Below are 15,362 nucleotides of genomic sequence, written 5' to 3'. Positions count from 1 at the left end.
GCACATTGTGGCAAAAACTAAGTGGAACAACATCATTAGAAGAACACACAAGATGGTGCTGCGACTTCCAAACAGCACAAGCATGGAATTTCTACTACAGTTGGGTATGCGAAATACGCTTGAACAGCTAATAGAGGCATACCACCAAATTTCACAACTAGCCAGACGAACCAGAACATGAACGGGCAGGAGCATCCCGAACAAACTCGGGGTAGCCTATCACGAGCACCACGGCGATAAACGATCTCTCCCCAGCCCGGTCAGAGAAAAGCTCCGTGTGGCTAATATATCCAAAAACATGCAACCCGAACTAAATCAGGGTCTAAGATAGAGCAGAGCCCGGTCTGTACTACAAGTTTTTGGTAAAGACAAGGAAGGACTGTTCGTAGACGCGACCGAATACGCGGATGTACGTGCCTTCGCAGGGGCAGTTCTCACTACTGACAAACAGTTGATTAGCTCATGTAGTGTACGCAGCAGACACCGCGAGGTTGCGGAAGAAGTGGCAATAGCCCTAGCCATAGTTTGTCCCAATAGCCAATACATACTAAGTGATTCGCAGACAGTGGTCAGAAACGATGCACAGGAAAGAATTTTGCCAGAGGCCGCCGCTATCCTCAAAGCCAACGCAAAGTAAATAACCTCTTAAGAGACGGCAGAATGACATATTATATGGTTTCTGGCTCACACGTCGCCCCACAACCCGGTGTCCAACTTCAATGCGTAGGTCCATCGCGTATAGCGCTAAGTCTCACGTTCAGCACCCGCGCAGAAGGGTCCTCTTCAGGAGATGGAAATTCCGTGAAGGGCTGGACAGAGAGGCATAAAATGACCAGATACTGTGAAATTACGAATTTTTTAAAAAAACATCTAGGCGTATTGATTCACCACCAAGCCCCAAACTCGACAGATTTGAAGCGGAAGTTGCCGGCAATCGCAAACCTAAACCTTAACCAACCTCCTTCATTTTTAAAGGATATACCCAGATGTATAATCGGATAATAGTTGCAAATTGTGCGGCTGGACTCACGCATCACTTAGGCCCTTTTTCAGGGAATGTGTAGTTTTAGCAGAAGAAAACGCGGCCTCCCCAGGTGAGGCTGCGGTGCTGTGGACGGCTGCGCTGCGCAGCTCCAACCTCCAGGATCAACTGTGGGCCATCCAGCAAGCCTGCGAGGCAGTGAGGAAAAAGGGTCTCTGGTCCTCCTCGCGGGTGGCCTATGCTCAAACGATGAATTTGCCGGAGTTATCAATAAAGTTTTTACCACCACAAACACCGCCACCACCACGAACCGCGGGACGCAGCACGTGTCGTTACTGCTGCTGCTGCTGATGATGATGACGACGACGACGACGATGATGATGATGATGGCTAATATGAATGACTCAAACCCATTCTGGGGTATTGGCCAGGAAACGAATAATTAGACATAAGAGATCACATATGATTGTACATTTATTGCAATATAAAATGATTAGAAGGAACTCATTTTATCAATTCAGATAATTCCAATAAAAACCGCCTTCATTCGATTAAGAGTCTCTCTGCAGCGGAACAGATATCCCGGTGACTACGGCCTAATAGGAAGATTCCAAGGATAGTATATTCGAAATTATTAAACCCAACCTAATTCGATTCTACACTTCATCTTGTCGTCGTCTTTGTCGCGTTGTAACAAGACAAGGCAGCTTGTGTATGAAAATGCGATATGACGTTGTGTACTAAAAAACAAGTGCAGTTGCTGCAATGAAAATTTAGTTGTAAGTTCAGCGCTTGTCCAGTATTATGTGTCTTTTTTGTCTTTGTTCTTTTTCGGTGAGGTTTTTCTACAACTATCGGCATGATTATTAATTTTTGGGTTTTAGCGTGTCAAAAGCTTGATATGAATGTTTACCACGCCCTATAGAGTGGAGGACCTCAGAAAATTTAACCACCGGGGGTTCCTAAAGGTGCAGGTAAATCTGAGTTCATGGACCACTATAACCTTTCGCCTCCATCGAAATGTGCAGTCGATTGCGGCGTACCACAATAAAGCGTAACATTCCGATGTCGGTTCCCACAATATAATAGCAAAAGCTCCCTGTAGAGGCACTAACGAGCAAGACAATATCGTTCTTCTCTACCGCACTCTTCTCAGGCAATGAGTGATTTGTGATTCATCCACATTCATTAACATGGTCAGTGAAGTAAACTAATAATTTTCGTAATGGGTAAACCAGCATAGCTCCTAATATTGTAGGAGGAGCCGCAGAAGTTCCAGCTATTCCCGAAATTTGCACACCAACTGTTCTACCTCCTACTGCGCATTTGTATGGCCTACATACTCTGTGCCCAGCAAATGCGGAACCGGGTGTTCGCATACAGCATGAGAGGCGTGAAGAACAGCGTAGAGCTTCAATATTTCCATCTAGCAGTTCCTTTTGTATTTCATAGCAGAGTGCTGCGGAAAAACCGAAGCATAATGGGGTTATCGGTTCGATTGTCATTCGCAGCAGCTGCCCCTTTCTTTCTTTCTTTCTTTCTTTCTTTCTTTCTTTCTTTCTTTCTTTCTTTCTTTCTTTCTTTCTTTCTTTCTTTCTTTCTTTATTTTCTTCTTTCTTTCTTCCTTTTTTTCTTTCTTTCTTTCTTTCTTTCTTTCTTTCTCTCTTTCTTTCCTTCTTTCTTTCTTCTTACCCTTCGCAATCATAAAAGTAACAAACAGCGAGGCATCGTTCGCCTTGGCTCATTGGTCTAGGGGTATGATTCTGGCTTTGGGTGCGGAGGTGCCGGGTTGAAACCCCGGACGAGCCCGTTTTTTTTCCCATAAAAACATTGCTTTGCTCTTGCAATGGTACATGTTTTATTTTATTTTTTTTCTTCCCAGTGTTAGGGTTGGTGACGAAACGTGATGGCGTTTGCAATGCTGACAGGCTGGCCTACCATTTAATAGAATTCCATTTGCGCGCATTCTACGGCGTCCAGCATTTGGTTGCGCCAGAATAAGTTTTTTTTTTCAGCTTGATTGAAACAGCTTCGGCTATTTAATTCAATCGTGCAGCAGTGCGCAGAATGCTCCACACGTTCTATGGAGCGCAACCGTTATACATGACTTGCACCTGACGTCACCATTGCTGTGGGCCTATAGTGGGCTGTCCACATTGGTGACCATATTGGTGGGTCCTCCACGCAGACAATCCGTATGTACCAGCCGTTCTACTACAGCATTCAGTACGATGGATCTTCAACTTGGCGAGCCATTTCTTGTGCATTATGCTGCCAATTGGCCCAATGCAGCCGGTAAATGCAGCGCACCATTTATTTATTTAGGGCAAGCGTGTTCCCGCTATTACAAAAGGTGCGATTGTGCGATGGAGCGCATACCTACACGCCAGGAACGGACAAGACTAAGAACATCTTCGCTTTCTCAGTAGTGTCGCACGGTGATATCGTGCACTAACCTTGTTACTCTGAGCGAAATAAAGGTGTACAAGTCAGTGGAGACGAACGTTACCCAAGGCTAGGGAATGAGCCTGTCTGCAAAGGAGCTTCGCAGCCGTAAAATTCATCGTGTCTGCAGAGGTAACATAGTAAATATGCCATAAACAGTGGTTGCACTCACTATGAAGAAAAGATGTTACATACACGGTGCTAAACTTGCAACTGCTTTATCGAGAAACAACATGTACGATTTTTTTAATGGTGAGCGCGCCTGCTCATTGTCAAAGGTGATACACTTGTCAAAACTTAAGGCACATCCATGTGTGAACCTCCTAGTGACCGCTGTTTCGCAAACCAATTTCTTTAGACAATAACGCCAGGGAACGTTGGATAACGCAATCACTCGCTTTTCGAGATATGTGGAATAATTCAGCCACTCCTTCTTTGTAGCGGTCATTATGCACAAACAAGATTTCAGTGTCGCCAAAAAACTACACACATTGACACTCAAAACAGTTAAAGCTATTAGATTGGAATACCAACAATTACTTAACTTGGAATGCCTGACAGCTTTCTTAATGGCATCAACTTTCGGGTCCGTTTTGTTATAAACTTAAAATGATATATGTAACGTGTGTGTGAACGTATAGCATTGAGGGTTTAGTCACTGCATGTGCACCGTCACCGAGAGCGAGCCGCAATCGGCTTCACCAAGACGCGTCGGCTTCTGCTGGTGGCCGTTCGACCTCCGCTTGCCATTTTTTCGTAACGATGTTTTCCGGGTGCTGAAATTGTGTAGCGTCTGCATGCTCAAAGCTGTAGCCGAGTCGTAGAGACAGCACCAGTCTGGGCTCGTCTCGTCGAACAACGCGGATGGTTTTACTACGAACACAAGAGTACCTGCGCTAATTCGTCTCTCAATATCTCCTCTCTTTTTCGCTTGCCTTTACTACGAACTTCGCTCCACACATGCGAACGGTGGGTCTTTCTCGATAGAAATCAGCACGCCTTATGTGCGCCAGCGAGGTCCTCCGATGGTTCGTTCGTAGCCTTTTCGTGGCAGTTTCGAGTTATGACGTGGTTAGCCTGACTACTAGGCCGTGCACGCCCATGGCACACCTCGTCAGACCCCGAGACTGCCTCGAGGTGTCGTCCCGCAGAGAAAAAAACCGGCTGCTTACGCGCTCTACAAAGATGTGGCCGCGGCTGTACAGGCGTCAGCAACTTTAGCTTGAACGCTCCGACGCGTGGCCTCGGCTCGCTCGAACTGACGTCAGCACCACTAAGCGTTGAAAGTTATATGCTTGCTGCAGTTAAAGATAGATGTAGCGCGCGTTGCTTTCACTAGTAAATTCTTTTTTCCAGTCTGCCTGACCGGTGGGTCGAATGCACTGCACTTCGCATCTTGTTTTTGTCACGTTTTGCTCGTGACTACGTTTACACGCGCTCCCATGGCGTTTGTTGTTGTATGCTTATCTCGATAATGAACTATTGCGTGCGGCAGCTTACGCACCTTACGAGTTTGAATTCGCACCAAGGATTCACATGTAAAAATAGCAAAGCAAATACATGTTCATTGCAGCTGTAAAAGCTCCACAATAAAAAAAAAAAAAAACGCCAGGCTTGCGCGGGAGGCGCAGCACAGTCACAGTGAAATCTAGAAGAACAGCCTTTCAGAGCCTTTTCTAAACACTCATTAGGTAACGGCTGCAACCTCACTTGCTTAATGCCCACTACAAGATTAATAATAAAAATTTTAAGGTAGTAGGCCGGCATTCGCTATTCTATTTTTCGTCATTCTTCTGAGAAGCTTGGTATCCGCTAAACTATTGATTGATTGATTGACTGATTGATTGATTGATTTGTGGGGTTTAACGTCCCAAAACCACCATATGATTATGAGAGACGCCATAGTAGAGGCCTCCAAAAATTTTGACCACCTGAGGTCACGTGCACCAAAATCTGAGCCACACGGGCCTACAACATTTCCGCCTCCATCGTAAATGCAGCCGCCTCAGCCGGGATTCAATCCCACGACCTGCGGGTCACTAGCCGAGTATCTTAGCCACTAGACCACCGTGGTGGGGCTCCGCTAAACAATTGCGAGGAATTTTGTGCTAATTCATGCAGTGGCTGACGACGATGAGGTATTATGCCTGAAGTGGCTATTCGCCACAGCTTATAGCTCAACACAAACAAACGTTTGTAATGGGTTGCGGCATTGGACGACCCACTCGTTATGCTGTTCGCATTGTGTCATGACCGCTTGTTCTTTCACTGCTTTAAACGCTTTATAAGTCGTATTAACGAGCTTACTTTGCCGACATCAAGCCTGCCTAAGGCAAGTTTGCCAACAAGTCCCAAGCACCGGCGTGGGTCGGTGATAGAATACTGGCCCAGCACCCAGCAGAACCGGGTTTGAACTCCTCTGTGTCATTGGTATTAGATTTTTTTTTTTCTAATTCCGCGCGATGTGTTACAGACACGGGAGGTGGCGGCAGCGGCGGCGGACAAGTACGGTCCTGCGCGAGACCCGAGTTATGATCTCCGAACAGCTTTCGCTATAATAGATCTCAAAGGCAGTGGCGTTGTTCTTGTTCTGATTCGTAATTTTCAGGCAGCGTCAATTGAACTGTTCTCGCAATTTAGAGTGTGCCTTTCTGTTCGGCTCACGCTGCCCTGAAGATGTATGAAGTGCAATATGTGTGGTGTTCTCAACATGAAAGACGCATGAATACAACGTAAACAAAGCAATTTACATGCGTAGTTATCGTGTAAAAGCTTAAACTGCCACCCTAATTTATAATCAAATCGTGGTTTTGGGACGCTAAAACCCAGATATTGTTACTTGCACAAATGTGGTGCTCCAAGACTTCTTTCGTGGAGTGTGAACAGAGCAGGAAGGTACACCCTAAATTGCGAGAACAGTTCGATCTACGCTGTCTGAAAAGTATTTAATCGAAACATGAGGAATGCCCCTGCATTTCAGATTTATTGTGCAACTTTTACAAACGCCTTGAACGTGCGTTTGCTGTGCTTTTTATACATGCGATTGTTTTTGAGCAGCAGCTGCGAGTTCGAACACGAAAGGTGTGTAAGCTGTCACACGCGATGGTTGATTGTCGAGATAAGTATAAGAGAAGGAACGCCATGGGTGTGCGCGATAACATAGCCACGAGCGAAACGTGGCGAAAACAGGATCCGAAGTGTGTGCATTTGACCCGCCGGTCAGGCAGACTGGAAACAAGAATTTACGAGTGAAACCGACGCGCGCTACATCTATCTTTAACTGCAGCAAGCATATAATTTTCAACGCTTGCTGGCGCTTACCTCAGTCCAAGCGAGCCGAGGCCACCCGTCGGAGCGTTCAAGTTAAAGGTGCTGACGGCTGTACACTCGGTGTGCTCCAAATTGATTGATTGATTGATATGTGGGGTTTGACGTCCCAAAACCACTTTATGATTATGAGAGACGCCGTAGTGGAGGGCTCCGGAAATTTCGACCACCTGGGGTTCTTTAACGTGCACCGAAATCTGAGTACACGGGCCCACATCATTTCCGCTTCCATCGGAAATGCAGCCGCCGCAGCCGGGATTCGATCCCGCGACCTGCGGGTCAGCAGCCGAGTATACCTTAGCCACTAGACCACCGCGGTGGGGCCTGCTTCAAATTGAGGGTAGCTAGTTAAAAAAAAATGTGCAACGAAGAAAAAATGAAAGTTCGAAGGAGTGATGCTTCGTTAGTGGTAGCCTAGGTTACGCTGGTAAATATTTTTCCGAGCACTTTGCTATATATTAAAATGATTACCTAAATCATTACCTACTAGCATAACTATACGGATCTACTGACGTCTAATTCGACATGGCATTCAAAAACATCACGGCGGAATACATCATTACTACCTACTTTAGCATGTTTCGAATTCGCAGTGCCTAAGGCGATTAAAAAATTTGAAGAGATTTTCAATTTGAATCCTTTGAAACTCACTGAAGAGAACACAAATTAAGGGTCGAGAAAGTCTTGTGTTACACGTATGGGTGAAAAGAGCATCTGCTCTAGCTTATGTGCTAACGGGATGTTCCGTAAAAATTCAGAAATAGTCACTTCAGAGAGGGCCACACCTTGTGAAAAATGACATGATATGACGATTGGGGTCACCAGCAATGATAAGTTCCAGATTCAAAGTTCTGTTTTAAAATCGCCGAAATATAACAAAAATACTCGGTAAGGAGAAGCTTGCCCTAGTGCTCCCGGAAAAAAAAAACTTGGTTGCCTGAGGCAGTAACTTTACAAACTACAGTTGCGCATTCATTGCTCAAAGTGGGTAATATAATCGGCGATAAAGCGTTATTGAGAAGAACCGCAATACCCGTGACTCATGTAGCGCGGTTGTTCCGATAGCACGTTTCGAAAAAGCAGGAAAAAAATTTCCTGTTACGTCTCGTGGAATTCACGTTTCCGAGATAACTGAAACGTGGTGCCTATTCGAATTGTTGTTTTTAGTTACACTGGATTTGTGCCGTAAAAAGAATAAAGAAAAAATGTTTAGTTTGGTTAGTAAATAAAGTTCTTTGTATGTATAAATAAAGTTCTGTGTATTCATGCGTAGTTTGATTATCGTCGTAATGTCAGAAGTTCGTTGTGAGAGTATTATGGCTCTATACAAGACTTCTTTCTCTATACAGTCTGTCCTTCGCAAAGGAACCCTGAACTAAAAAAAAAGAAAGGTCTATACATCATTAAAAACCAACCCCCTAACGGTCCAACGAAGGCCCTTTTTGCAGACATGTGGAAGTCTGAGAATGTGGCGCTGGAAAAAGTGAAACAAAATGGCGCAGATGCCCTCTAGCCGGGTTGAATCGTATACTCCGACATCACACTGACTCTTTGGAACGAGTAACAGAAGCACGTAGGAAAACGATGAAACGTAAAAGCGTCATCACCTAATTGGTGGTTGGTATTCCCACGCACACCTATCATTGGCATTTCTTCGCGCACACCTAACATCAACAGCCCTGCGGCTAATCTCTTTCTTGTGTATGAGCGCGTTTTACGGGTGGGAAGAAAGACGACTCGAAACGTTCTTGTGACTTACTTACGTCACGGCATTTTTTTTTTAAATGCCAGCGTGACAGATTTACATCACGCTTAGCTGCCAGTATGCACCGTAGGTTCTCAATGGTCACTTCATGCATAATTTGATGGAACTTTAGCACTTTCATTGCGCCACACAGTATATGAACACGATTACGCTAAACTTAACCAGGTACCAGACACATTGTAAATAGGTTGTGTCCCCTCAGTAGGTAGTGAGATGCTGACTGCAAAGAAAGAGTGAGAGAGATATATATATTAGGAAATGGAAGTATTAAACACCAAAAAAGAGCGTTATCAAACCTGTATAGGTTTCATTGTTCGGTCATTACGAAAGAATTATTTCATCTTTACATAGGAGAGAAATTGACTCGGACAACGTGAAATGAAAGCTTTCACGATCCGTCTCCACCACTGTTATAATCATCTTGCTCGCCGCGCAGCAGTTCTTGAGGACACAATTCGGCAAGCATGTTCGCATTGAGGACGCGCATAAAAGCTTTGATAATTAGTGCGAGGGCGCTTTCATTCATTCCGCACGCCAGAGGTGCCATCGAAAAGCAATTATCCCGGCGCCTTTCAGAACATTGTACTTCACGTTGAATGGAACTGAAGAGCCGCGAGATGGCCACCGAGGCTTTGCTGTAATGAAGAGAAAGAAAGGCGCTTGACAAGGACTTGGCGATTGCTGCAGTACAACGCAAATATTTGGTAGCGCAAGAAAAAAACAAAGAGGAAGAACTTTTTTTCGGAAATTAATACAAGTACGCAGAATGGTTTCGGAACCGAAACTGCGGACCAATAGGGAGAGAGAACTGTGGAGGCCGACGCTCCATTTGACGCTGCCCGGCGGAATGATCGAAGGCATCGAGCTTCCCGAGTAGGGTCGTTCAGCTGGCATTCGGAGCGAGTCAGTTTGTGAGAAAATCACCCAATCTCTCTCAAAGCGTTTTGCCCTAATTAGATTGCGCCATTCGGAGTGAGGCAACCTAAGGCTTCGACTGCGAGTACCCAAGTCGGCCCGAAATTCACTTAACTCTCAAAACGCCCTCACCGCGATGGGCTCGAATGGGGTGCGCATAGTGCCCGCAACCAGGGCTAAAATTTGAAAGCACCATGACAAGTACGGGCACAGCGAGCCGGCTGCCACCTGAATTATTCATTCTGACTAGTCGATTTATATTGTCGAATGCGATCGGTGTTCTTGACTCGCACCTCGTCGGTGTCACTGATCTTCCACTGCCGACGCTTGCGTTCGGCTTCCGTGGCTTGCGCCTCGTCGGTGTTGATGTCGGTAACGCGAACATAATCGGCTTCGCTAACCCTCGCAACTGGTGGGAAGCATGCATACCACTACGGCGTCCTGCACGTCAGCGCGATCACACGGCAAGCAGCGGCAGCTGTCCAGATAGTCGGTGCCGCGAGATTCTCGAGGCGCGCGCAGCGCGCGCACCCGCCGTCTCGCAGCTTGTTCTCGCCGACAGATGGAGAGAAGCGGCGCAGGTGAGACGATGCCTACCATCCACGTGAGGAGTTGGCTTGAGCGTTGCGATTGGTGGAAAGGGTGAAGCAAAAGAGAGCTGACACGCGGTGAGCACGCGGCAGGCGAGGGAGAGAGACGTCAACACGGACTACTAGGAGGCCGTGAGCTACTTGGCGCCGCTCCAACGTCTGAAGGCACTGCGCCGTGCTCCCGACCGGGCTGCTAGGCGCCTTTCTACTCTTCTTATCACTACCACAACCACCACCAACATCTGCGGCAAGGGGAGCAGTCTGAACGGAGGGACAGCGTTACACAGGCTAGTCAAAGAGCTGCTTGGCATCTAAAAAGAGAACAGAAAAGAAAGCAATTTCGGATGAACCGCTTCTTTAACTTCTTTTTTTCGTTGCGGGAAGAAACCACAATACTACGGACACATTTAATTACTGCTGCCAGAACAAAAATAAAAGACGCACTGAAAAGCAGCGAGATGTCTGGCGCCATGATAACGCTGGAAAGAAGGTATACTTCCGTGTTTAATTTTGCGTGTCTACCGGTCGCACTTTCCGTCGAAGGAGAGAAAGTTGTCTTTGCCTGGCTGCTTGCTAATTATCCGATTTTGCGCATACAAAGTGGCAGCGCCTGACAGCTTCGCACACTTTTCGATCGACCAGCCGTTCTGAGGTTTCATGACGCACCCATCCTCGTCCTGCCGATTCATTTCAACTCACTTGCATGCTTCATTCAAGAACACTCAGGTTGTATTTTCTCAGGTTGTACTTTCACTCGGGGAAGCTCGTGGGATGTTATTGCGCTTAGCGTGGAACACTGGTAGGTTAGAAGAGATGAGGGCGTCGTGTTTTTCCGCACTGTTTCCACATTTGTTGCTTCTCGGATTTCTCGCTGACCAATCGTCGATCGATCAGCCGTCTGCTTCAGGTTGTTATTAAAAAAAAAGCTGGGTTACAAAGAGAATCATCTCTACATCTTTTTACAAGCAAACCCTCATAAGGTTTGTGGCTAGTTCGTGTGTACCTCACAGAGAGCCGAAACCAGTTGGTTTGTACATGCTATTCGCCTTACTTCAAGATTTCAATTGATTCTGCGCTCTTTTTTCTTCATTTGTTTGATGGGAAAATATTTTTATCATAATCATTCTGTGAATCCTGAGCTGAAAATAACCTCCGAGTTTTCGAATCAAGTTTTCAGAAACGATGACACCCTATCCGCTTGCTTTCCAGCACCCGCTAAATAAAAAAAAAACACATGCCTTGGATAATCTTGTTCGCATTACGAACAAAGGAAGGCGGGAACAATGTCTTATGCATACACAGCTCAAAACATTGCAATGAGGTCCAGTATGACTGAGTTCTCGTTGAATATTGGTCATTGTATATGACTCGAAAAACAGCTTTTAATACCCGAAGTAGCTAGCGCATGCCTGCACCTAACTCTATGCAACGCTGTGGTAACGTTGTTGTCAGAAAGATCATAATACGCGTTACGTTACTCCAGGTGCAATACGTTAATGCACTTTCCTACACCACCACTTTGCGTGAGAAAGTGATTCAGAGTGACTGATGAGATTCTTGAGCTGAATTCCTATGTAGGGTTTCGTACTCCACACAGCGTTTGCTGTTTAATACAAGCCATGTTTGAATTTTTCAATATTTCAATTACGCATTTATTATGTACCAGAGCACAGCCGAACACTAGTCCAGGCAGAAAGTATACCTCTTTTACAGGATTAGTACGAGTATTTAGATAAAGCTGACTGCTAATTGCGGTGAAGTGGAAATTTTGTAGTCGAATTATTTAAAAACTAACTGGTTCTGCGGTTTTCTTAAATAAAGGTGTCCCTTTCATGTACTACACGACAAACAACGCTTGAGAACAAGTTGCACCGACAATAACAGCCATTGTTAACAAGAACACTGTCAGTACCTGCACAGTGACGTGTATTTACGCTTTATTCATCTATTTTTATATGCATTGATGAAATGTGAAACTATAGTTTCACTCTACTTTTTAGGATTCATTTCTCCTAGTAGATGTACTTGCGCAATGCTGATATTTGCAGTACGACGTCACAGCACGGCCAGTTAGAGCATGTTATTGCAATAATAAGCTATACTTGTCTATTCTTTTGGGTGTTTCTCGTCAAGTAAGAAGCTTCTTCTATCAGATATGTACGTATTGTGAGCACAGTCACTGACTCTTCTTTTTCAACTGGACGTGTCATCATCATTTGTATTTCTTCATCTGTATATATCATCATCAGCATGTGTCAGCTCAAGCTCGTCTCGAATAAAGCACTTCCTTATGAGTAGTGGAGGTTCTTCTCAATGCCCCGCCGCGGTGGTCTAGTGGCTAAGGTACTCGGCTGCTGACCCGCAGGTCGCGGGTTCAAATCCCGACTGCGGCGGCTGCATTTCCGATGGAGGCGGAAATGTTGTAGGCCCGTGTACTCAGATTTGGGTGCACGTTAAAGAACCCCAGGTGGTCAAAATTTCCGGAGCCCTCCACTACGGAGTCTCTCATAATCATATGGTGGTTTTGGGACGTTAAACCCCACAAATCAATCAAATCAGGTTCTTCTCAATCCCCAAGTCCTCTCGTACGTTATCACTGGAGCTCCGCTCGAGTCATCTCGTACTACCACTTGCAATGGCAGCTCAAGACAATCATGGTTCGTCCGACGCCGCCGGCCCACTGCAGCTTCCACCACCCACTCTGGCCATCCACAGCTGCCGCCTGATCCGCCAGTGTTCTCGAGTCTCCTAGGTGATGACGCTGAAGAAGTGGCCCCGCCACGGTGGTATAGTGGCTAAGGTACTCGGCTGCTGACCCGCAGGTCGCGGGTTCGAATCCAGGCTGTGGCGGCTGCATTTCCGATGGAGGCGGAAATGTTGTAGGCCCGTGTGCTCAGATTTGGACGCACGTTAGAGAACCCCAGGTGGTCGAAATTTCCGGAGCCCTCCACTATGGCGTCTCTCATAATCATATGGTGGTTTTGGGACGTTAAACCACACAAATCAATCAATCAATCAAGAATTGCTACACAACTACAACCTAGTCAGTGACTTGAACATGTGGGATAACTCACAGCGGTTGCGGGCCATCTCTTTACACCTGTCTGATGTTGCGAACACCTTGTTTTAGAACTATCACCAAATCTTCCCGACTAGGACACGTTCGCGCGGCAGCTTCGTCAAATTTTCGGTGCCCTCACCGTTCGTGCTGAGGCAGCGAAGACGCATTCAAGTGGCAGGTGAATCATACACCTCGCATAATGAGGATGCTTCTTGCCTTGTGCAATCGCATAAACTGATCCATGCCGCCAACCGACTAAATATGCTATATTATAAAAGGTATGAATACTATCGCGTTCAATTCTCTTGAGTCGCAAAATCTAAGCATGACTCAAAATGCAATCAGCATTTACCAGAGAATCTCTTTGCCTCTGCTATGATGCCTTGGACATTCGTCTTCCTGTGGCCCTCAGCATACGTACCCTGGTCCGCGACATCGTACTTGAGGAGCTTCATGGGCGCTGCTCTTCCTGTGTTCCACCCGTGTTCTCTAGCCTCAGCTCCGACCAACTTGCTGGGCATCATTATGCAAGATATAGCAACAGAATCGAAATTACGGCTAGTTGGATATGCATGGTATAACTGTCGTTCAAGTGCACGAATAAACAGAGAGGAAGAGAAGACAGGCGCTTGTCTTCTCTTTCTTTCTGTTTATTCGTGTGCTTGAATGACAGTTATACCATGAAAGAGATCACGTCCGCGTCCCGTCTACTTTTTTCCGACGGTTCCAGCTCTCAGCAGCCACCACGATCTCAGCGACTACACCAGCCGACCGTGTACCTGTGGCTTCGCCGTCACCAGCGATGCGTCCACAGTCGTATTAGACCATTCCGCGTCCTCCTCGCCTGATATGTTACTACTGCGTCAAAAAAAAAAAAAAAACTACAGAATACGCGACGGAGCTTTGTAGGAACCACGGTGCAAGAATGCTTTAGGGGAGCGAACGACGCGAAGCGAGCGCTTGGCGGGGAGGGACTGATTAGGTTCTCGTTCGCAGCGTGCCGATAGATGGCTCGCCTGACTGAGGACCATGGCGGGCTCAAGGAGGATACATAAAACTTGCTGGAGTGGAAGCCGCCTATGCGCCGCTACGGGAGAGAGTGAAGCCGCGCCGAGCATGCGGCGGCCATGTTGCCAGTGGCAGAAAAGAGCCGAGCGCTTCAAATTTAATGCTTCACCGCGCTGCGGGTGAAGTGACTCGTGTGTTTATAAAGCAACGAAAAAAAGTAACTCTGGTTGTAAATGTTTATTGCGACCTGTACACAGCCAAGTGGCATGTAGAGAACTCAATTAAAGTGCACATGCATCAAATCGCGATGCCTAAAGCAAACACATAATCGAAAACATAGGTGCCCTACTGGTGGTTGAAAATTATTGCCCTTGTCAAAAGTGGTGCCACCTTACTTTTGACCGATTCTCGATTTTTTTTTCCTTCGTCATGTGTTGTATCCTCACTTTTACGTATTGTTCAGCGATTTGCCTGCACAAACTGTAAACCTGATTATCAAGCGTATCAAAGTCTAGGACGTGCTGCTCTAGTTTATGGAACCAGTTTTTCTCGGAGGAAGCTCATAGATTTTTCAGGATGAGGTGTCTTGCCCTAGACTTCACCGTTGTGATGGAATCACATTCAGCCTGTAGCCACCTCAGTCCTCGACTTCTTTACAGGGGCTAATGACATCTCGCGATGGTAAAACAAGACCACCTCGCCTCTTACATTTAATTAAAGGTGTCAGCTCATCTGAGTGCATGGCTGCTATGCACTCTTCACAGGTAGTTGCAGTTCGACCTTTCGAACAATGAAGCCTGCTATGTATGGCACCACGGAATTGACAAAAGCAGAAAAGCTTTCGGGCTAGTCAATGCGATGCGTATTGTCGTGGTCATCGAGCTGCAGGACTGGGGCCTAGCGCATGTCAGTGAGATTGCTTTTTGGATGTACCATGGCTGCAGGAGTCGTTGCATTCAATACGGAGAGAACATCTTGGGAGCAGTGTCCAGAACTTGAAGACGTGACTTCCGTCTGAACCAATAGACGCTTGTATGCAGCCATAAACTGCGAAGCTGTTGGGTTGTTGTTATGGCCGCCTCATCCACGTATTGATTCAAAGAAGTTTTCGGCATAGTCTTGACTGAGTTTGTGTGTCAGTAAGTATTTCAGCTGACCCTGGCTGACAAGTCTGTCAAACATTCTTTCGGTGCTTGCCATGCATATCCAAAAACCAATGAATCCATTTTTTTCAGTCCTTCTGTCACTGCCGGATCTCTCAGCCCGTTT

This window comes from Rhipicephalus microplus, chromosome X (assembly GCF_043290135.1).
Source record: "Rhipicephalus microplus isolate Deutch F79 chromosome X, USDA_Rmic, whole genome shotgun sequence".
Classification (NCBI taxonomy): domain Eukaryota; kingdom Metazoa; phylum Arthropoda; class Arachnida; order Ixodida; family Ixodidae; genus Rhipicephalus; species Rhipicephalus microplus.
This window is presented reverse-complemented; position numbering follows the sequence as displayed.